The 22,773-nt window shown below is 41.6% G+C and overlaps 1 protein-coding gene across 1 annotated transcript in view; it reads left to right on the top strand.

Moving 5' to 3' along the window:
- Window positions 1-2,429: 2,429 nt before the first annotated feature.
- The window catches only part of LOC102083304 (melanoregulin), a 34,793-nt gene continuing 14,449 nt past the window's right edge, over window positions 2,430-22,773 (top strand). The window contains exon 1 of the mRNA XM_025904141.1: window positions 2,430-2,448. The gene's annotated coding sequence lies outside the window, so the exon portion shown is untranslated. The remainder of the gene's footprint in view (window positions 2,449-22,773) is intronic.

The following is a 22,773-nucleotide window of genomic DNA, read 5'->3' as shown; positions in this document are numbered from 1 at the left end:
CTTTATCTTTGTCTCATCTGCCAGCAAACTTTTCTCCAGAAGCCTTAAAAAGTTGATTTGGTTCATCTGGATGTCTCATTTTCAGTGGGTGAAATATGTTGACACTCATCTAAACGACTTCTTCAGTTTCTGTGTTGAGACAGAAACGTCGGTTAGATGAGTAACGAACACAATCAAATTACTGGGATTTCCTTACCTGGATGATTGAACCTGTAGTAAGGCGTTTGGCTTGTCCATGTAGCCAAATTTCAGTTGCGCTTGAAGATGCTGATTTTGAAGCGTGAGCTTCTTTCTTGGATGCCAGCCTCTCAGTCCATGGCGATGTAAAGCAAGTTTTACAACGCTGTGGACTATTCATGGCCGGCTTGAGCCTCGGTGGTTCCTGGGTTGCTCCTGAACATCCTAATCAATTTCCTCTCATCTGAAAGGGACAGTTTGGATCTTCTTTTGGATGAAGTGGTGGAATCTGCAGTTGTTTAGAAACAGTCTGGAATGGACTTTGCAAAGCTCAACCCTATTAAAAGATTGTGGCCTGTGCCTAAAAGCCAGGTACAAGCCAGAAAACCAACCAATATAAATGAATTCAGCCAGATTTATTCCAGAAGCTTTCTGATGACTGCCAATAGAGTCTGGTTGAGGTGGAATCGGCTAAGGGACAATATTAGCCAGTTATTAGTGGGAATGTATGTATATACCCGAGACTCTGTGTCGATGAGAGAAAATCCAAAATATTCTCTTTTTTTAACATCATCAGTAACAGAAACATGATGAAAACAACAAAACAAACAAAATCAGATTTATTGTTCAAAGCATGCAGCTTTTGGTTTGTTTGAAATTTAAGTGAATTTTAATATTTTATTTACAGGATGATCTTTAAAGTTTATGGATGAAAAAACAGTTTGCTGCTCGTTATCTTTTTCTAATCATTTAGTAAGAAGGTAAACTTAAACACAGCTTTCACTGAGCTGTAGACAGTATATCTACCTACACACTCAGCTGTTTCCTGTTGTTTATACGATTGTTACTATTGTTACTATTGTTACTATTTTTTAAACACAGAGTTTCCAACAGTGAAATAAATGTGCATTTCTGGTGCGAGGTAGGGTTTCTCCTGGTTAGTTTGCGTGCACTCTGTCTGTCTGTATTCCTGTTTGCTCACTTTTGCTAACATGTGTGATTATCAGGTCTGCAAATGTACAGCCTATGAAAATTACCGTTGGATCTCCATCCACATTAAAGCCATTTCTGAGGCCGGTATAGTTACTTTTTAAATGTTCCCTCACCGATTTCATCGAGACATTACTAAACCTTGTTTGGAGACTTGACTACTATAATCTGGAGTCCTTCCTGCTCCAGCTCTGCACTTTTGTTTGATTTGTGATTTGGTTTATGAACCTGCAGGGGCTTTAATGGAAGAGACACACACTCTCTGATCCCCATTATCTACCTTCTGCTGCAAAGAGAGGCAGATAAGAGGAGGAGGAGGAGGAGGAGGAAGAGAGGAAAGAGGCTAAAAATGACAACCAAGTCGTGGCCCTCATTATCAAATCCCATCAATGGGGGAAGAGACAGAGCGGGGGGCAGAAGAGGGTATATTTATAAACCGAATGAGAGAAAATAGTGGGACGTTAATGACAAACTAAAAAAAACAGAGAACCAATGATTTACCAACAAAAGAAAAGCGATGCTGACCCACGGAGCGAGAGATAATAGAAAGAACAGGCCGAGCCTCAGATGTGTGTGTGTGCGAAGGGGATGAACGAGCCCAGTCAGCCTTCATAAGCCATTGATTTACACAATCCCAGTCACCACCTAATATTTCATCTGTGCTACATTTGCAATCTCCCATCCACTGAGGCCATGAGCCATTACTGATGGCCAGGATCGCAGCATGGTGGCCCCCTTGGAGTAATGAGATAGAGAGAGGTGGGAAGTGAGAGACGGGGCATGCGGGAAGGAGGCGGTGGAGGAGGAAAAAGTAGAGGACAAAAAGGGGGATAATGGAAGAGTATAGTGGGACGGGGATGAGGGTGGATAGAGGTTTCTCAATGTGCCATTATGGAGCACGAAAGGAGAAAATCAAATAGACAAAACATTTCAGAGATGGGCAGAGAGAGAGAGAGAGATTGAGAGATGTGGGCTGAGTGTGAGCAAAGGTAGAAAAAGACGGGAGATTGCTTTCCTCTAATTATGTGTCTTTTCGCTGTCGCAGAGGTGGATATGAAGCTAATTCCACCTGCCCTCCTTCCTCAGCCCTTTTTTCCCTAAAAGCTCATGTACTCTTTTTTTCTTTACCCACTTTCAGATGAGGCGTATTAGAGGCTACTCATGACACTGAAATGAACAGATGGCAACATCGGTCCAAACAAAAGAGACATTTTGTGGTTCCTATCACCGTGACAACAACCCTCTACCCACCTGCACAACTTTGCTTCTGTGCCGTTAAAGGTGAGGCTCCATTTCCTGCCTGCCTCGGTCTACCTCTGTGTTTTTATCCCTGTGCTCAGAACTCCACATTTGCTTACTATACTTAAGTACATTTCTGATATTGTACTTCAACTAATAGGAGTATTAATAGGATCTTTTGGGTTTGCATAAATTTTAATGCTATAGTAATGATGCCTGCGGCCACCACCATCATTCTGCTGATGTTGTACGTGAAGAAATAACTAAAGAAATGTGTTTTCTTATTTCTTCTTCTAATAACACAGACAATTTCTGCTCTCCGGACTTTTGGCTAAACAGCTGCAAAAAAATATACATTTCACAGAGTAAGCATTTTTTCTTCTTGAAGTGTTCATTATAATCCTGGGGAGGAGCCACTATATATACTAACTTTTATAAATGATTTTTTATAGGTTTCAATTGCTAATTTCTCTAAGTGTCAGGGATGTTACAATAAGACAAACTAGGTTTGAAATGAGCAACAGTCACTGCTGACCACCAAAGCTGCTTTTTAAACATGCAGGAAATCAGGATGTGTTAGCAGAATGCTAATGTTTTATTAGGAGTTTGGCTTAAGTGTAAATCATTGTTTTATTGCAGTTCAGGTGTATCACTGATAACATTTTTGAAACAAAACAAAAAATAGAAGTAAAACAAACAGCTGTGTCCACTCCTGTTTATTTCATGCGGGCACCAACCTCTGCTTAACTGCAGCTTATTTCTGTACATCTGGATTAACAGGAAGTGAAATCACTCCTTACATCAACTTGAATATGACATAACCTCCCCATTCCCAGGAATACTGTCTTAATTTTTTTATCCTTACACAGAGTTTGTGTGGGAATCGGTTGAGACTGGATAACAGTGGGGAGTGAGCTTTGGGTCTGTTAGCTAGTATTGCTGACTGTTGATTAAGAGAGTGTAAGAGAGGCATTTACTAGTGTGCTGCTTCTAGTGTCACTTGAGTAAAAGCTGTTAATGGACCTCCTTCTTCCACGACTTGAAGTCCATCATCTCGGGCCTGCAGCCTTTAGCTGGTCAAAAACATCCTGGACTCGAAATACTGCCCACGTAAAAAGGTGATTAAAGTCGGATAAATGTGAGATAGCCATCGCATTCGATTTATTATCTTGAAAAAAGTGTAAAGAACAATCTTGTCACCATACGTCAGCATTTCTTATTCAAAAGCATTTAATAATGTGACTTCATGCTAAAGATAACAGGCCTAATTACTCTCTTCTGATTATATTTGATTAAGTCTTTCTCTTCACACCCTCAGAAATCACACGATCTCATTGAAGGGGTAATTTCCTACTTCAAAAGCTAATTAAGCCAATCAGAGCACAAAGGACTGGCTGTAGCCGTGACCCAGCATGCACTACATTTAACAACCCAAAATTGCTAACAAAGTTTGTCATTCTCTTTTCTGCAAGGTGATTCGTGCTTTGCTCTCAGTAACTGCACATTCAGGGCAAGCTTTGCATTTTACAATATTTAGTGTTTCTGTAAATATCTGTCCATCTAATGAGGCTTGGTCTACTGGAAACATGAAGCGTATGAGGTATAAGGTGGCGTCAGTAGCAACAAAAAAAAGAAAAGGTAAGTCAAAATTGAGATGTGCGATCTTGACTGGACACCAGCATCGTGCACTTCTCACAGCAGCGTGATGCACTGCAGAGAACTCCATAAATGAACCGGCCAGGGAAAGCCCCTTTGAACATGCCCAGAATGAGTGGCAGGACACTCTGAACACGACTCCGTCTTCACCGCTGCGGCGGGAACAGTGGAACCCGTACGAAGGGCTCTGATAGGCCCAGTGGGGAGGAGATTGCTCTGCCCCTGATTGGATGATTAGGGGCTGCGGGGGCTCAAATCAGCCGTTTTCAGGAAGAGAGTGGTTTGGTTAAGTGGATTGGCACTGTGTGTGCTCTGTGTGTGCTCTTTGTGATTGTGTGTGCGCTCTTTGTGCTCTGCTTAGGGTTTGATGCCTATTCCTGTGTTTATATGTGTGAGTCCGTGTGCCTGTATGTGTGTGGGTGTGCGCAGAAGTCAGGGGAAGCTGGGAAGATTAGAAAGGGAAAAGAACAAAGACGGAGGAGAGGAGCGGTAAGAATAGGTGTGTGTTTGCGAGTTTACCTAATGATAGATGGACGGATAAGACGGGAGGCAGAGGGAACGGTAAATAAGCGCAAGGAGATGGCAATTATATGAAAAGAAAAACAAAAGGAATGAAAGGAGTGTGGTAAGAGTGGTACAGGTGGTTGAACAAAGAACTGTGGTTATTTTAGTCAGCTGGGTACCCATGACAACTGAGGGACTGAGACGTGTGTGTGAGTGTGTGAGTGTGTGTGTGTTCGCCTCCATTACTAGCTGGGAGGATGCGAACCAGCGTGTAGAGACTTGCCTGTATTTTGCGTGTCGCTCCTGCAGCCTGCGTGTGTGGACTGTTTGTTCTGTTGCGCCTTTTCTTATTTTTTGCATGTAGATTTTTAATATCAAAAAAATCTCGCTGCAAAAAAACTGCCACAACTGTGCTCAGCATGAGAGCAAAACAGGTACGAGAGAGGTTACATCACATCAACCGAGGAGAATCCTTTAATGCATCGGATCCACAAGCACAACCATAAGCTGCTATTTCTCATTGTAAAGAGTATTCCATTGTATCGTTATGCTGTAGATAAGTCCTAATTATTCTATTCTGATTATATTTGATTAAGCCATTCTCCTCACACTCTAAGAAATTACACAATCTCGCTGAAGGAGTAATTTCCTACTTCAAAAGCTGATTAAGCCAATCAGAGCACAAAGGACCAGCTCTTGTCATGACCCAGCATGCGTGATGTTTAATTATCTAAAATTGCTAACAAAGTTTTAATTTTCTTGTCTTCTCTTTGTGATGTGCTTCAGAGTTACGTGGCCTGATAACATTTAATGAAGTCCGGAATGAGCTTTTTAGCAAGCCTTGAAACCCTAATTACAGTTCACTGATATTTTCTATTGCACATCACTGTAAAAGATGAAGTCAGCTATAGAATAAATAAAGGAATCAAAAAGAACAATAGAAAAACCAAAAATAAGTAAAATGAGAAGGTTTTTCTATTTCACAGTAACATTCGACTCCACCCCCTTGGTGTCAACCTGTCATTTATGTCTATAAAGTTCCCATTTTTTTAAAAAGGAGGGACAATAAAAATATCTGGACATTTCTTTTTCCTCTTTGGGTTCATCTTGCGGTGATTTGCACTGTTGCCTCACAAGACACAGGTCCTGGGTTTGAATTCAGGCTGTCAGCTCCAGGGACATCGGCTTCCTCTCGCAGTCCAGAGACATGCATGAGGTTAATTAGGTCAGGTTAACTGGTGACTGTGTGAGAGTGAGGGGTTGTGTGTCTCCCTGTGTTAGCGCTGAGACAGATTGGTGACCGGTCCACAGTGTGTCCTCACTCCAGCTGGGACAGGCTCCAGCCTCCTGCAACCTTGCAAGTGTAAGAAAATGGCTGGCTGGATATATACAATAAAAATTTTCATAATAAAAGATAAAAACAAGTGAGATGAACGTAAACCCTTGACAGCAGTATTATTTTTTATTTGTCATGTAGAACACAACCGTCCCGTCCCTTTGTGTGGCGTTCACACTGGGGGAAACTCCATAAAACAGGGATCACCGACCACCGCACAGAGCCCAGGCTCCTCTTTCCATAACCAGCTCCACCTGCTGGGAATTGCTTTGTGTCCCACTCGATCCATGCTGGCGCTCACCACAGCCGGATGCTTGCTGAAACACCTTCTTGCCCATGACTTCCCAACCATATCGCCCCTGTTACACTTTTTATATTTCCATCCTTTTGCTCTGGTCTCAGGTTCTCTTCTTTCTTCCTCTGCTGTTGTTTTCCTCCTTTTTTAAACTGCTGTAGCTAAAAGAATTAATTAAGGCTTGGGTCCATTTTAGCAAAAGCTAAATAAAGCTCGATTCTCCAATATTTGATTTTTATATATGAAAGGAAACAAGAAGAAAGAGTAGGAAAAAAATTAAGGTAACACCTAAAAATCTGTGTGAAAACAATTTTTCACTTTGATCTTTGGTCTGATTTTGAACCGAGTTTTGTTTCCACTGACCACAGTTACGTCATTTTGTCCTTAACATATTACACTTAACAGCTTCTCCAGACCCCTTCACGTCTTTCACACATGCTCAGGTGAATCTGCTCTCATCTGTGAAAAGCACAGGGTGCCAATGGTGGACCTGCTAATTCTGGTATTCTATGGCAAATGCCAGTCGAGCTGAGTGGTGCCAGGCAGTGAGCACAGTACCTCACCTGTGGCTTGCTGGAGGTCTTTTTGTATCTCTGGCAGTGCCCATCCTGTTCCCCCTTGAACAAAGGAGGAGACACTGGTCCTGCTGACAGGTTTAGGGTCTTCTATGGTCCTGTCCAGCTCTCCCAGAGTAACCACCTGTCTCCTGAGACTGTGCTGGGAGACAGAGCAAACCTTCTGGCAAACCCTCCACCAGGATGGCACTACCCCACTTGTAAAGTCCAGGTGTCACTCATGCTATTAGTAGTGACGCTGACACAAGCCAACAGCCAAAAAGACGACTGATCTCATTTACTGACATATTCTGATAGTTTCCCAGAAAATTGTATTTTTACTACTATTCTCCTTCTGCTTTCCAAGGAATTTTTAAACAGTAACTAATCTAGACTGTACCAAATTATATTTCCATCTTTACCCAAACTTTTCCCTTGTTTGTGCATATTCTAAATTTCTTGACAGTTCAGTTCAATTCAATTCAATTTTATTTATATAGTGCCAAATTACAACAGCAGTCGCCTCAAGGTGCTTTATATTGTACAGTAGATACAGAGACAAACCCAACAATCATATGAGCAAGCACTTTGACGACAGTGGGAAGGAAAACCTCCCTTTTAACAGGAAGAAACCTCCGGCAGTTCAGTTCAGTTTTGTACAGCGCATTCTATTGGAGCGGGCATGCTCTGTTTTTAGTTTTTATTTTTATTTTTAAATCCCAGTAGAAGTGCAACCACATAAGCTAGCGCAATAAATCTTTTGCACGTGAAACCAGAGGAGTTGAACTTACATAAGATGCAATCAACTTGTCCCAGGTCGCATTCAACTTGTCGTCGCGGTTTCCTTCCACATGGCTTTGCAAAAATTGCATAAGAAGCGGTGGCAACAGCAAAAACATTATAATCCACAGACACACTCTGCCGATCCAATCAGCTGTTAGCGCTTCTTATGTTCCTACAAATAAACGTGCAAACTCACGTGTCCGCCATTACCTGCGAAAACCGGAAGTGACGTCATTTTCGTGGGGAACGTAGTTTTTCCCCCCTCTACAGGACTTTTCAAAGGTTTACTGGTGTTTTTAAAAGACCTGTTTGAAGTTATTCATTTCTGTATAGTTTCCAGAATGCTTAGAACTCACACTGAACTGTTGGAAACAGTTTATTTTGATGCACGTGCTGTTTTTTCTCTTTTTCTCACAAAAATATTTATTTCTGTTTTTCCTGCAGTTTATAAAAATTGGTCTATCTCAAAAATGTAACTATGAAGACACTGTTGGAAATTTATTTTGTGCAATTTGTTTTGTTTAAAAAAACAAAACAAAAGCAATTTTCATTTTTTGTGTAGTTTATTGCACTTTTTGCAATTTATGTACATACTATGGGCTTAATGCATGCATGTTATTAAAATTTGAGATATAACAGTTGTATTGTTGTTTAGCAACTTCAAATGCTCCCAAAAATGGGACTACAGCATATGAAAATATGAAGATAAGCTCTGGCATTCTTGGTTCTTTAAAGGGCTTTAAAGGGTTAATGTGTCTCTCAGTCTTTAGTTTGTCTTCACAAATGTGTTGATACACGACCATGACGGTAACCTGCTATATGTGAGAAGTCATTCATCCATTCACTCTACAGCTTTTCACTTCTCACTCGTGACATGATGCTTTAGCAAAATGTTAAAATGTGGATGGTAACGATCGCAGGCTACATCATGTTTGTGTGTTTGTGATGGTTTCCTCTCTGCTTTTCTTGTCATTACACATTTCTGTTTCTGTGTAAATGTTTTTCTGCTGTGTGTGTGTGTGTGTGTGTCTGTGTGTGTGTCTTTTCAGCTGTTTGTCCTGTCCTGTTTTATTGCACAGTTTCTTCACAGTAAACATCTGTTCAGTCGTTCTCTCCAGAGGGACAGTGGACCCTCTCTGTATACCTACAACTGTGAATCCACCGGCTAATGAGCCTTTCTGACAGACACACACAAACTCGAGTACAGTCTCACAGTGCTGTGCACACATAAATGAGCGTTTACACACAAAAACATCGACTCAAACAGCATGTTTCACACAGAGGCACGCATTTTAAAATAATTGTGTCTAATCCTCTTGAAGATTCAGGAAAAAAAACAAACATTTTATGTGGAAGAAAAATATATGTGTATCAGTTTGTGTAAGTTCTGCATCATCAGCACCGTCAAACCAAAACTCCAGCACACTGTGTGTCTTATTAATCACGTGTTTAACAAAGCAGTCGACGCTCTCGAGGGAAGAATGTGTCACTTAATCTGTTCAGCTCTGACGAGTACAGAAAGAAAAACAGCTATTGGCCTTAACGATGGAAGCTTTTAAGCAGTGCTATTTAACATCAAAATTAGTGCTGATTTGACTGTGAGAAAGACTTTGTTTACTGTTTTCTTGCTGCCTATCACACTCAGCAATCAAAGATGTGGTAACAGCAGACTAAAAGTCACGTCTTGGTTAAAACAAGCTGGTAAAGAGTCTGGGCACTGGGTTTGAATGCCTCGCAGGCACCTCCCCATGGAGCTTTTCAGGGGATGTCTAACTGGGAAGAGTTCCCAGAACAGACCCAGAACACACTCGGGGGATTTGATGTCCCACTTGGCCTTTAAATTTCTCCACACAGATGCAGTGGATAGCAAATCTACTGCACTTGCTGCAATTAAGAGCCCGTCCTGAGGAAAAATGGACTGATAAGATAAAGAGGACTGAGACGCGTGCATAATACTGATGCATTCTTTGAATTAATGCGGACAAGATGTAAAATCGAGCTGACAATAGCTGGTGGGATCTGTAAATGATGAACACAGCAACATTTTACTGATGCTTTTCAAGCGGAAAGTAAATGTTGACTCAATATCAAGGATGGAAAACATTCGCATTTGGACACAAATAGCAGAAAAAGGCAAATGGACTGCATTTGTAGAGCATTTTTCAAATCTTATTGACCACTCAAAGCACTTTACACTACCAGCCGCATACACACACATACACACAGGGCACTTTGATTGTATAGATAAAGCACTCTCGCTGTCTACACGTACACATCAGGTAGTTTTTAAAAACCTTTTCAGTGTCTTGCCCAAGGACTCTTCTTCATGTGAGGAGTTGGAAATTGAATCATCGACCTTCATATTAGTGGACAACCCACTCTAATTCTTCACTTGGTGGATTTATAGTTAACAATTTACTGTAAAAAAACACTTTGAATTGTCGCACAACTCAAAGCGTACATGAGTGCTGAGTACTGTATACTGCACCATTAAGACTAAGAGCAGTGGTCCAGTGTAGTAGGGCATGGGTCAATTACAGTAGAACCGCTCAGACTGAAAATATAGGGCACTCGGGCTATTGTAATGCACTTCTATATGCAGTCATGAAATCTTTATCTAAATTGAAGAATGGGGGAGTTCTGTGGAGAAAAAGCACTGACCCTGTGATGCTTTGCTTTCTGCTTTTAAAACATTTATCTTTCCTGTGTCTTTGTGCAAAGGGAAGCAAATGTTTCAGAGTGCAATCTGGAAATCAGCGCGCTCTGTCCTCCTTAAATATCACGGGACTCAGAAATAGCAAGATATCCTACTAAGACATATACTGCTGCAAGTCTGTGCACTCAAAATTAATCTCGCTGACCTTAAATGTAGAGAAAAAAGTGGGAAAATAAAAGTTTGGTTTCTTTGTTTGATGGAGGAAGAAAAACTAACACAGCTGTTTTCACAACTACAGATAAGGAATCAAATCAATCCGGCCTTAAAGTGAGAAGTGCTTCCATACTTATACTCGCCGTTTTGAGTGTACACCTGCTGGCACATTGTCAAGTACGGCTATATGGAGGGCACTGAGAACACTATACACTTCTCAAAGGCCTCCAAGCGTTTTCAGCCAGCAGGAGGAGAGTATGTGCTGAGTGCACCAGATAGTGCTACAATCATAGTTTGATGTCCATGTCCAATTTGAGACAGCAGGAAGCGGTCAACGCTCACTCTTTCCTACTCGGAAGTGTGTTAAATGAATTAAATGGCTTCAGACTCATAACAGGAGGTAAACACAGAGTTACCAGTGTAACTTCTACTGAAGCTGATTGTATTTCCTGTTATCGCATGCCAGGAGTTTGAACATGGAGAATGGGTACGTCCCACCTGTTGATCACAAGGCTACAATGACATAAAACCTACAGCTAATTAAGAATAATCAGCCACTCTATTTCCAGACACAAAGGCGAGCATTAGGCTCAAACCCCGAACATTGCAGTGACAGCACAGTGGTGATGACAGTGCCACTGTGCAACATGGTGAAATACATTTATCCTAAACGGTACACTGCGAGGTACACGGCGAGGTCACTGATGCCAATGTTGAAATTGCTGGTGTAGCAGTAAAGTTATCCTGCCATCAGAAGATGGGCGCACCATGGTTGTAAAGGGATGAACATGGTCAGCAGCAGTTCTCAGGAGCGCTGTGATAGGACCACCATCATGAAGTCTGTGTCTTATTGTTTGGCCAGGGTCAGTCATGGTAGTGTCCTGCTGGTGGTCATTTGGTAGCTCTGGCACTGCTTATCCTGTTCCTCCTTGAACAAAGGAGCAGAGAGCGGTGCTGCTGATGGGTTAAGGAGTAACTGCCTGTCTCTGGACACACAGCAAACCTTCTGGCTGTGGACACATTGATGTGCCACCCTGGAGGAGCTGAACTACTTGTGCAACCTCTATAGGGTCCAGGTAGACTGTCTTCCTTCTCTCACCCCAACCAATCACAGCAGATGGCCCCGCCCCTCCCTGAGCCTGGTTCTGCCGGACGTTTCTTCCTGTTAAAAGGGAGTTTTTGCTTCCCACTGTTGCCAAAGTGCTTGCTCATAGGGGGTCATATGATTGTTCGTTTTTTCTCTGTATGTATTATTGTAGGGTCGACCTTACAGTATAAAGATACTTTTGGCTTTTATCTCCTTAAATCATTGCTTTCATCTTTATCACACGTTGGATTTGTTTGTGACCTGATTTTTGTTCTTCTATCTCGTCTGTCAAACAATAACTACACATGCAAGCTGAATGAATTGGTCTAATTAATTGTCATCACTCTGATTAGTCCATAGAACTTTAACAGTTTTCTTTTATGTTTTAAGAACTGCAGTTTGCTTCTTTTAAGTTCCAACCTGTTGTAGTAAATCCTCCAGCCTTATGCTGTGTTAATCACAGACAAGTAAACATGCACGCCTCCACACTGCAGAGGCATCTAAAGCTGCTGTGCAGCCATGAAGGGTTAAATCGAAATGCCAACTTTTAACTCTCATCAGCTCTGAGCTATCGGCAAACCCACGAAATCTGGGAACTAAAGGGTTACATCACCCACACATTTATATTAATATTGATATAAATCTATTCAAGTTAAAGCTGCGCACTTTAATTTAGTATTCATATTTCATTTCCAGCTGAAATAGTGTTTAACAGCTATGTGTCGTCCAAAAAGACGACCCAAATGAAGGACACAGCAAGCTTGTATGATGATAATAATAATAATAATAAATTTTATTTTAGTGTTTTCAAAACACTTAAGGTCATCTTTAACAAAACAATAACAACAGACAAAAATTTTAAAAATGCATTTACAGTGTTTGAAATCACAGAGGATTCATCTCCACACAGCAGGAGGTAACAGCGCTCTGGTGCTGGACCTCCCCTCGCCGGGGTCTTAAACTCTCTGGACAAACAGAGAAGAACAGGAAAATAAAACAGAGGATGATACAGAGAAACATACAAGTGTGGACTGCATACATTAGCACAGCTGTCTGTCTACCTACATACAAACATTTGAGGCTGTGTGTAAGATTATTTGGGAAGATCAGCCTTCAACTCCATCGAGTACCTTTGATGCAGTTTAAATGAAAAGCTGAATGCATGTCTGCTCCTATATAATAGCAGGATCTACTGAAGCAGATTTTTCATCCCCATGCTGTTCGTATTAAATTATGGGTTTTTAAATATTTTTGGACATTTAAAACATCTTGACACTTTTAGGGGCTTGAAAAGATGTGCAATGCTCAGCTAAAAGGTTTGCAGGGAACTTGTTGCATGTTTCCTCAAATCCTTTGTGCTTCTTTTGGCCCTAAGAGAACAAAATTAGACAAACGCTAACATGTGGTAGTGCTTGTTGTGCCACAAAAACAGATCCCACAAAATACACACAGACGGCTGCTACCAGTACAATAAATCCTAATCCTTATACTCACAGTGGTTACACACTTACAGTATGGTCTGTGCACAACTCGCAAAAGAATGTACACAAAATCTGCACAGTGGCTTATATATAATACAGTTCTGGATCCCCACAGACCAGACGGACAATGCCACAGCACGCCCGTCTGAGCTGTAAGCTGTAATAGAGTGGTTAGACAGCAAAAGTCACAGAAAAAGAAACCCGACTGATGTCAGAAATCCTGCTAAACTGCACAGATTCTGCAAAAACACACCTCATAATTCTTTGATGAAACACTTCAAATTGTAACTGTTAGACTCTGGGATTCTTCTAAACAGGCTGGTTAGATGTTACACTACTGTGCTTACTTAAAACAGAAGTGTAAGATTAGTTACACTGACCAGCAGTGTTTTCCTGTCCTATTCATGCTACTCGTGAATAAACACATTAAATGCAGGTTTGTGAAACTAAACGAGAAGACAGGAATGATGGAAGAACAGAAAGTAGATTAAATCAGAGACGAAGAAATGAAACTTGCTGCAGATTGACGCAGACTATTCAACAGTGCCATCTCGTGTTACAGCTGGGTATAGCACACGTATTCATGGCCTCGAACCCGGCTTCATTAAATGTACTGGGGCAGAACTGGGAGCACACAGGAGGAAAAGCACATAACCCCATTTTGGGCACCTTAATAATAGTTGAGGAGACATTGATGGAAATGTACTTTGTAATATAAAGTAATTCTGAAAATTTTCTTTGCTGTTTTTTTCTCCTACAGTGTTATTCCATTAGCTGAAATGTGCTCTCTCTACATCCATCACTGATCATTATGGCATCTTAGCGTAATTGCCCTCCCCCTGTTGTGTGTGTGTGCACACTCGCCGGTCCTGAATGCCAGCAGTAATATCTCAGAGAGAGGAGAGAGAGGGAGAGAGAGAGACATATGCATACCCAGCTCATTTCCACCGCCAATCAAATTACCTGACCCAGCCGCAATACATCACTGCCAAACTGTTTATTAAACAAAAAGCCATGATTAAATTATTAATGACAGAGATTAATTAAGACCCCGTGCAGCACACGTGCACACGCACACAAACACGGCCTGAAAAAACACACGTTGTAAAGCAGGCGGAAAGTCGTGCACGCAAAAATCCATGCACCAGAATGCCCAGGCAGGAGCGCGCACGCACTAATGCACACACACGCATAGACAAAAACGCCATTACTCCATTTCACACGTTTCAAGCACACGATCGCCTGCACAAATACACATTAATGTCCACGGCTGCTTGTGGAATGAGGGAGTGGGGAAGGGAATAATTTGACGTATAACTTTTTTTAATGTGCGCAGCAGATACAGTGGACAGTAAACAACATCAACACGAAGTCAACAAACAACATTAACGAGCTCCTTGTCAGCAAACTTTTCTTGATGTTACCACCAGGGTTCGTTTATGGCGGTGCTTATGCTGCTCTAATGGTTTGTTAGGGGGAGCATTTGTTGCTGTTGGGAGGCCCGCTGTGCGTTGCGAGTGTGTGCGTGCTTACGTGTGAAGAAGAGGGTTTTGTGTGAGATTGTAACGAGTTCTTACAACGCATTATTTCACAGTCAACATGGCAGCTTTTGTTTATTCTTACTGATTCAAGTTTAAAGTCATGCAAATAAAAGATCATTCATGATGCTTGGAGTGATTTTATGTTTTTTTAAATGTTATTTTTCAGTTATTGTCGTTTCATTTGCCTTTAAATGCTCACAAAAATGAACAACCTTTAATCTCAGAGGTCAGCGTGATAAATACATTTACCTGCAGGATGTAGATATTTCTGCCACCTCACAGTTGAAACTGCTGTAAACCTCTATTTAAAGATTTCTCTTATAATGTCTCTTTATAATGGCAAAGTCCATTATAGCACCAGTTCTTCACACTTATTGCAGCAGCAGTTATAACTGAGTATTAATGCAATAATAAATAAATAAAAATCACATACAGAAATAACACTGTCATTAAATATTTTTACTTGATCTCATTATGCATCTGTTTGTCAAACTGTTCTGGAAGTTTATTATTCTACCAGTTAGACGCCCTGTATGCTGTTACCAAGGAGACAGCTATCCTTTGTGTTTCGGTTGTGTTAACAAACCACCAAATGAGACAATTGATAAAAAAAACACAAGAGCAAAATATTCATATTTAAGCAGCAGATCCTCACTTCCTTTTCATTTGAATGTTTTTTGAAGTCGCTGGATGCAGATGTTTTGCCTTTCTTGGCAGATTATTCAGTTCCTCTTTGCTGGAGGGAGGGTTTTTGTGCACCTTGCGCACCACTTTACAATTCTCCAAAGGTGTTGAATTGGATTCAAGTCAGAGCACATACTTGGCCGGGTCAGAGATTTCACATTTTGTTCTTTAGCCCATGAGAGCGAAGCAGTTTTTATTTTTTGTTGCTGGGTTCTGGCTTCCTTGTGCAAACATGCTCGTACAGTCTTAACAGTGTCGGCTAAAAATGATGCACAATTTATTTATTTCAGTTATAAATATAAAATTGTAACCTGTAATTGTAGTGACATTATAAGAGATGTTTTTGGCTATTAAACTTGTTGACAACAGAAAGCTTTTTTCCTCCCCTGGGGTTATGATACTCCTCTCTATGATCATGCTGCAGTTTTCAATACTTGCAGTATATTGTAAACAATACATCAGGTAAATAAGTTATTATCATGATCAATACTAACCTGCATGTTTCTGCACTCATGCAGACCCACATCACCGTGCTCCATGTCTCATGGTCGGCACCTTGCTCTGGTGGTCCTCGCCAAACCCACAACAAACGCAGTGTAAGCCCTTTGATCCAAACTGATTCATTTTAGTTGAGTCTGACAGAAGAATGTGTTTATCAGGCTTTTTGTGGTCTTTGCTAAAGTTTAATCTTTGTGCTTTTATGTGAAGAATCGGAGACATTGTCTGAGTTCATGCAGAGTCCTGTCAGAAGCATCGGGTTTCCGCAGATAAGCCTTGTGCCAAATCCAAGCCACGAGCACTTATCTGTCTGGTTTTCTGTGCAAGATTGCTTAAATAACATAATGTGCATGGCATTTGTGCACTTTGGGTTCTTGTTAGTCTGGCTGCTGCTATGCCTCCTAAACCACTGCCACAGCTTCAGCACGTTCCTGTTCATTTTCAGTAAAACTAAAGGAAACAAAAAAGACAATGACTCAGAGAACATCCTTGACACGGCCAAACTTTGGTCCCTGTTATGTTGTTCCTGCCTTGAATGAGTGAGTTGTAGAGGTTTGCTGTATCTGCAGAGGAGATTGAGGATTTCCAGCAAGGCTAACGCAGTCTTACTCCACACCACACTCATTTTATGATAAGGGAGATCTACGGCTTGAGATTGGTCCCGGGGCAGACCAGTAGACACTGGCCATAAAAAATACAGAAGCCATAAACGAATGGTGATGTGTGTATGTGTGTGTGAGGGTAAAGGATAGAGAGAGGGAATTTGCATTGTGTGTGTGTGCGTGTATAAAAAAGAGCTAGCCTGGAGAGGCCAAAACAATCACCCAGTATCAGCACTTTATGGTTGAGAATACTATATCACCCTGACAACAAAGGCAGTAAAGCGTTGTATGGCGCTGTAAAACATTGTGTGATTCTGCAGCGAGATGATCGTTAGCACAGCTGGTTAATTGCCTGACCACACCTCTTCTGACACACAAACGCGTGCACTCACCGGCCCACTGCCCCGCACATGTGTACGCACAGAGAGACTCACAGATACGCACAAGCACGTCGCGCACACATAAACGATTCCCCAAAGAAGCCATAAAGATGTATGATGGATGAAAGGGAAGGTTGTTCAGGATAATCAGTCAAGGAGACAAGGCAGCATTCAGATGCTGCTTGTTGTTCCAAGACAAATTCATCACAGTGTAATTAGTTTGTGAGACTTCAGACCCACAGTCTCTTTATTATTTTACTCGTACAACCTCAGAATAACTATAGTAGTAATGTTTGCGAGCACGCCCTCCGTCCCATTAAAGGTACATCAGGAAGTTTTTTTAGTCATCTTGTCAGATTAAAGAATTATGAAAGCTTGAAGAAGCAGTATTTTCCATCTATAAGTCAAACTTTCAGGCCATTATCACAAATTTTTGACTTAATAACTCGAATGTTATTTTCTCAATATTTTCTCTGTTAATATTTTGACATAATAAGTTAAAATTTTGACTTATAAACGGCAAAAACTGCTTATTTTCTCAGTGGAGAAAACAAGCTTCCATGCAGACTGAATATTTCAGTTTGGATCATTCTTTCCTGAACTTTTGGGAGAAGTGCTCGTTTGCTGAGCTTTTAGTTTGCTTTAGTTTGTTAAATTCATGCCAGCATTAGTTTTCTTTGGCATGTAACCAAACAATAAGACAACACGGACAAGCAGTCGCCTCTGTGCGTGTGTGTGTGAGGTCTGCATAAAACTAATGCATCTGCAAACAGGAGGATGAGTGTTGGAGTCATAAAAGGCATCTGTCATATAACTTTACACACTGTGCATGACTTTCTCACATGAGGCAAATGGACGTTTCTGCAGGATAAACAGCACCACCTATAAATCAGAGCCTGTCCTGTGTTAACAGTAACGGCTGAGTGAAGAGTGTGTGTGAAGGGTCATTAAGATTAAACACTGTAAAAAAAGAAGAAAATATCCCCCTGCAAGCCTCCCTTTCATCCATGAAATTCCTTTAGGTTAATATCGCGTTAACCAAAAACCGAGGAGAGCGGCACATCTCCCAGAACCTCCACGGCTGCAGCAGCGGCCCGAGTTTTTGTGTGCAACAGTGTTTACTGCACATGCACACTGTACATGTGCCAGCCAGTTTATAGGCAGTCAGCATTAATACGGGCACTCAAGGATAATGAGTAATGAAGGGACATCAATAAGGGCTATGAGCGACATATCTGACGGGGCAGCTTTTAATAATGGCCACCGTCAGCACAGACACACAGACAGATGGAGGGGGAGAGAAAGTGAGCAGAGTGGAGAGGAGTGATGATGGAGATGGATGGAAGAGCAGGGAAAGGAAAGAGAGACAGAGAGGTAGATGCCAAAGAGAGATGGAGTGATAGAGGCATGGAGGAATAAAGGATTCATCCACACAGTTATTGCCATACCCACTTATCCCTAACAGGGTCCTGGAGGACTGAAGCATATCACCGTTTGCTGTTGGGCAAGAAGTATTTTACATTTTACACCATGAACACATCAGCAGATGAACAGGTTCAGATAACCCCATCACCATGCTACTCCTGCGTACACCACACCTGGCTGTAGGTGTGTTTTTATCTTTGCATTATCCCTGCAATGGTGCACCATGCCTTTTACCCTCTGACAGCTGGGATAGGCTCCAGCCCCCTCCCTGCAACCCTGAATTGGAAAAGCAGAAGAAAATGGATGGATGGAAATGCACAATTGATAGAAAACCACTGAAACTGACTCAAACTCCGGGGATTCCATTAAGATGGACAATATGAATTTAGGAAAGACTTGGCTGCAGCATTATTAGCATTATTAGAGCACGACTGGCCTGCCATTGGTGGGGTCTTCACGCTTGAAACGGGGTCACTGACCGCTGTGCAGATCCACGGTCCGTCTTGCCATAACAGCTGCCAGGAATGTCTTTGTGTCCCCGTTGACCCACGCTGGGCCTGCTGCCGCTGGCGCCCACCACAGCTGGATGCTTGCTGAAACGCCTTCTTCTCCAGGGCTTCCCAATCACCAATCATATCTTCCCAGTGACTGTTCTTCACTGCAATGGATGCACTTTGCTGCAGTGTCATCCTGTTCTTCTGCCATTTTTCCTCCTCTTAAAGGGGCTGGACTCTGTCAATGTAGCTCATTAAGCTAATTGTGGGCAAAGTTAGGAAGTAAAACTAACCGCAAAGCATTCAAAACAGCATTTTTCCACAATAAACACACACAATGCCAAAATATAGAAAACAAAACCATCGACTAAAACCACAATAAATAACACAGAAAGCACAAAAAGCCACAGCAGAAGTACTTAGGCTCAGTTCAATAAGCTAAGTTCTCTCTTTTCTGTTTTCTTGAATGCGTGGTCAAAAACATTGCGAAGCATACCAGAGCATGTAATCATATTCAGAGAAATGAAACGATCTATTAAAAAACCAACCAGCAGATTGATAATTACGCTGCACATTTGAAAGGAGGGAAAGTGCTTCTATCTCCCTCATAGTCTTTAGAACATGACTCAGCTTCATAGAAAACAAAAGCAAAAGCAATTAAGACCTTTTGCCGTTCATCACTGAAATTGAATCGTGTGAAATACAACCCAGCATTATTAGCTGTAGCTGCTAGGCCACTGCCTGGCGCTCAGATATATACATATATATTACAAATAATGGAGGAAAGCAGCTGAAAAATGAATAGCGCAATTTTAATTAGGTGAGAGCTGTGTACTGTGTTATCATGTGTGCCATAATAATAATGAATATGCACGGCCAAGCAGGGATAAAGTGTGTAATGAATGGTATGTCTGTTATTACCTTAATTAAACTGATTTCAAGCAATTCTGTTTGACCGACCAAGAATCCAGTGGGAAAATAATTTTCTGTCTTTATGAGCGTTTCTCTGAAAGTTTCTCTGCTGCAGTTTGTCGCTGCTGACAGCACCGCAGACAGTCTTTGGATATATGCGTTTTATATTTCAGGAGACTGTGCAGTGCTAAAAGACGGACTGAGAAAGACGCAGACAGACAGACACGAGCGCCGTCTTCCATCTTACTTAAAATGTAAATGGTTGTGTTGGGATTGGTTAAGGCTTCACTGCTAACGAGGCACGCCGGGGTGATAGATGGAGCTTTAATTCTGAGAAGGAATTGAACTACAGGCCTGGGAGACATTAGTTAAGCAACATGGCACCCTTCCCATCCATCTGTGCCTCAGCCTCCTCCCTTTCAGCTCTTTCTGTCCATTCTGCCAGCTTGGTTTACCATTACTCAGGCACACGTCACGGCTGGGCCATCTATCAATCCATTGTTTCCCCTTTCTTTCCTTCCATTCACCTCTCTTTACACCCCAGCGCACATTTTAAAAAGTCTTCTTTCTTCTGCTCAGGTTCACCCTTCTTCATCTTCTTCATTTAAAACTTTCCACAACTCATCCCAAACACTGTGCTCATGAAACTGTGCTGATGGGTAAAGGCCACCTTTACTGTGATGCAGAGAAGAGAGAAGTGCTCAGACTTTATAGGTCGGTAGGACTATGAAGACGAGACGTGGGACATTAGCAGATTACTGGCTTTTGGTTTAGTGTTGTGAGCCAGCAACATGCAGTGGTGCTCCTTCACATATTACACTTTGCTTTACATAAACATCAGATTTGCATTAATCAATGCACTCTGTTTACATGGCATATTAGTATGAAGCAATCCAATCACAGCTGCTGCGGTCTTTATCGCCGCAAACTACATTTGTTATTTGTGGGGAGGTGCACCTCGGGCAGTGTGTATGCAGTCGCAGAGTACTTGGGGTGTAGTTTAAGAAACAAATAAATCAAAGTGATTATTCTAAGGCTCTATTAATTTAGTGTTAATGAACATTTCACACATCTGCTGCTTTTATTGTGAAAGAGTCACAGGAAACATTTTTCTGTCTCCATGGTTAACACTGACGCTCTTTGTTCATTGTAGTTACATTAAAATAGATACTGATCATTGGTGGTGTCTGTCATTAAGATCCATGCCTCCAACCATCCATCCATCCATCCATCCATCCATCCATCCATCCATCCATCCAGCCATCCATCCATCCAGCCATCCATCCATCCATCCATCCATCCATCCATCGTGAGCTCCATCCATCCATCCATCCATCCATCCATCCATCCATCCATCCATCCATCCATCCATCCATCCATCCATCCATCCATCGTGAGCTCCATCCATCCATCCATCCATCCATCCATCCATCCATCCATCCATTGTGAGCTCCATCCATCCATCCATCCATCCATCCATCCATCCATCCATCGTGAGCTCCATCCATCCATCCATCCATCCATCCATCCATTGTGAGCTCCATCCATCCATCCATCCATCCATCCATCCATCCATCCATTGTGAGCTCCATCCATCCATCCATCCATCCATCCATCCATCCATCCATCCATTGTGAGCTCCATCCATCCATCCATCCATCCATCCATCCATCCATCCATCCATCGTGAGCTGTGATAGTAAAAGCTGCAGGCTGCACACCTCCTAACCACAGTCAGCAACAAGAAGCAGTCCATGAGTGCAAACCTCCAGCAGCACAGCTCGCTCTCTGGTTCTTTAAGAAGTTTGTGGAGCAGTAAATAAATTAGATGAGAGATGACAGATGTTTACTTTGATTACACAAACATTATGTAGGTGTATGTAATGAATAGTAGGTTTGATTTATAATTATAACATGAAGAACGTCAGCGTATAATAATAGTATCCTACAGTATATTTCTGCCTAACTCAGCAGCTCACTCTCTTTAAAGATGTCACACATTTTAGGGTCACTTTGAACAACAGGGTAGATGTGAAACGTAAGAGTGAGGTCAGAGGTCAAATGTGAAATGATATTTGGATACAAACTGTAATGTGATATTAAGAATCCCCATGCACCAGCATCATTCCTAAATATTACTGATACAAACAAAGGCAGCAGAATTTTAGGCATAGTTTTAAAGACGAGACATTTTGTGAAAGTTTGACCTTTTTTGACCTTGAAGAAAAGGTCAGAGGTCAAATGTGACACATTTTACATCTGTATGTAGCACTTTCTATATGTTGACAGTAAACACCACAGTTGTAAGAGTCATAGTTTCAAAGTTATAAGGCGCTCTGTCAATTTTTGACCAATAAATCATAACAATGACCATGAAGAGTGGATGAAAGCCAGATTTTAATGGATCGTTAACATGACCTCACTCTACGCTCTACAACATTTTACCAGAATTCATTCAAAACTTTTCATGTTTGCAGACAAAATGACGTGCAAACGCTACCAAAAACATAACCTCCTTGGTGGAGGTGATAATGTTTCCTGTGACCTTTATTTGTATTTTACATTTACATTTATTTATCATTTCTGGCCAGCTGCTGAAAAAGCAGCCTGAAATGAGAGTAAAATAAAATACGTCACCCATGGTAACATGTGTCATGAAGCCATACACACCCGCCAATCAAACGATGTCACATGCTCACTAACAGAGTGAGCAAAAGAAGAGCGGAACATGGACAGAGCAACCTAGAAGCTGGATCTCATTGATTATACAGTTCAATATTAGACTGACGGATGCAAATGCGACTGAAAAAATGTGAAAAATGCAGCATTTTAGAGTGATTTAATTTAAGTGTGAAGGCATCGCCATTCCTTCCTTCATTGCTTTCCTTGTCTCACTCCTCCTTCCTTTCATCGAGCCTTCCCTGCCACGCTCCCGCCTCCAGCGTCCATCATTTATCACCCTGAATCCAACATCGCTTCATCCTTACTGTGTACCTTCCCTCTCTTTCTCCTCCCGTACAACATATTAATCCTTCGTGCCAGTGTGAGCCCTCCCATTCTTGCACTTTTTCATCACTCTTTATCTCAGCCTTATCTCTCTCTCTCCCTCTCTCTGCAGCACCACACCCCGCCATTGTTGTCTCTGTGTCACATATTCTTCGCATTTGTCATTTCTCCTCCTTTAAATGAAAACATTCATCCCTTCACCTGTCCCCCTTTACATCCCACTCTCACTGTTTATTTACTCATCCCTTTCTTTTCCCATGA

This window comes from Oreochromis niloticus, linkage group LG16, assembly GCF_001858045.2.
Source record: "Oreochromis niloticus isolate F11D_XX linkage group LG16, O_niloticus_UMD_NMBU, whole genome shotgun sequence".
NCBI classification, from domain to species: Eukaryota; Metazoa; Chordata; class Actinopteri; order Cichliformes; family Cichlidae; genus Oreochromis; species Oreochromis niloticus.
Note: the sequence above shows the minus strand (reverse complement) of the source record. Positions and strands in the feature narration are given on the sequence as shown.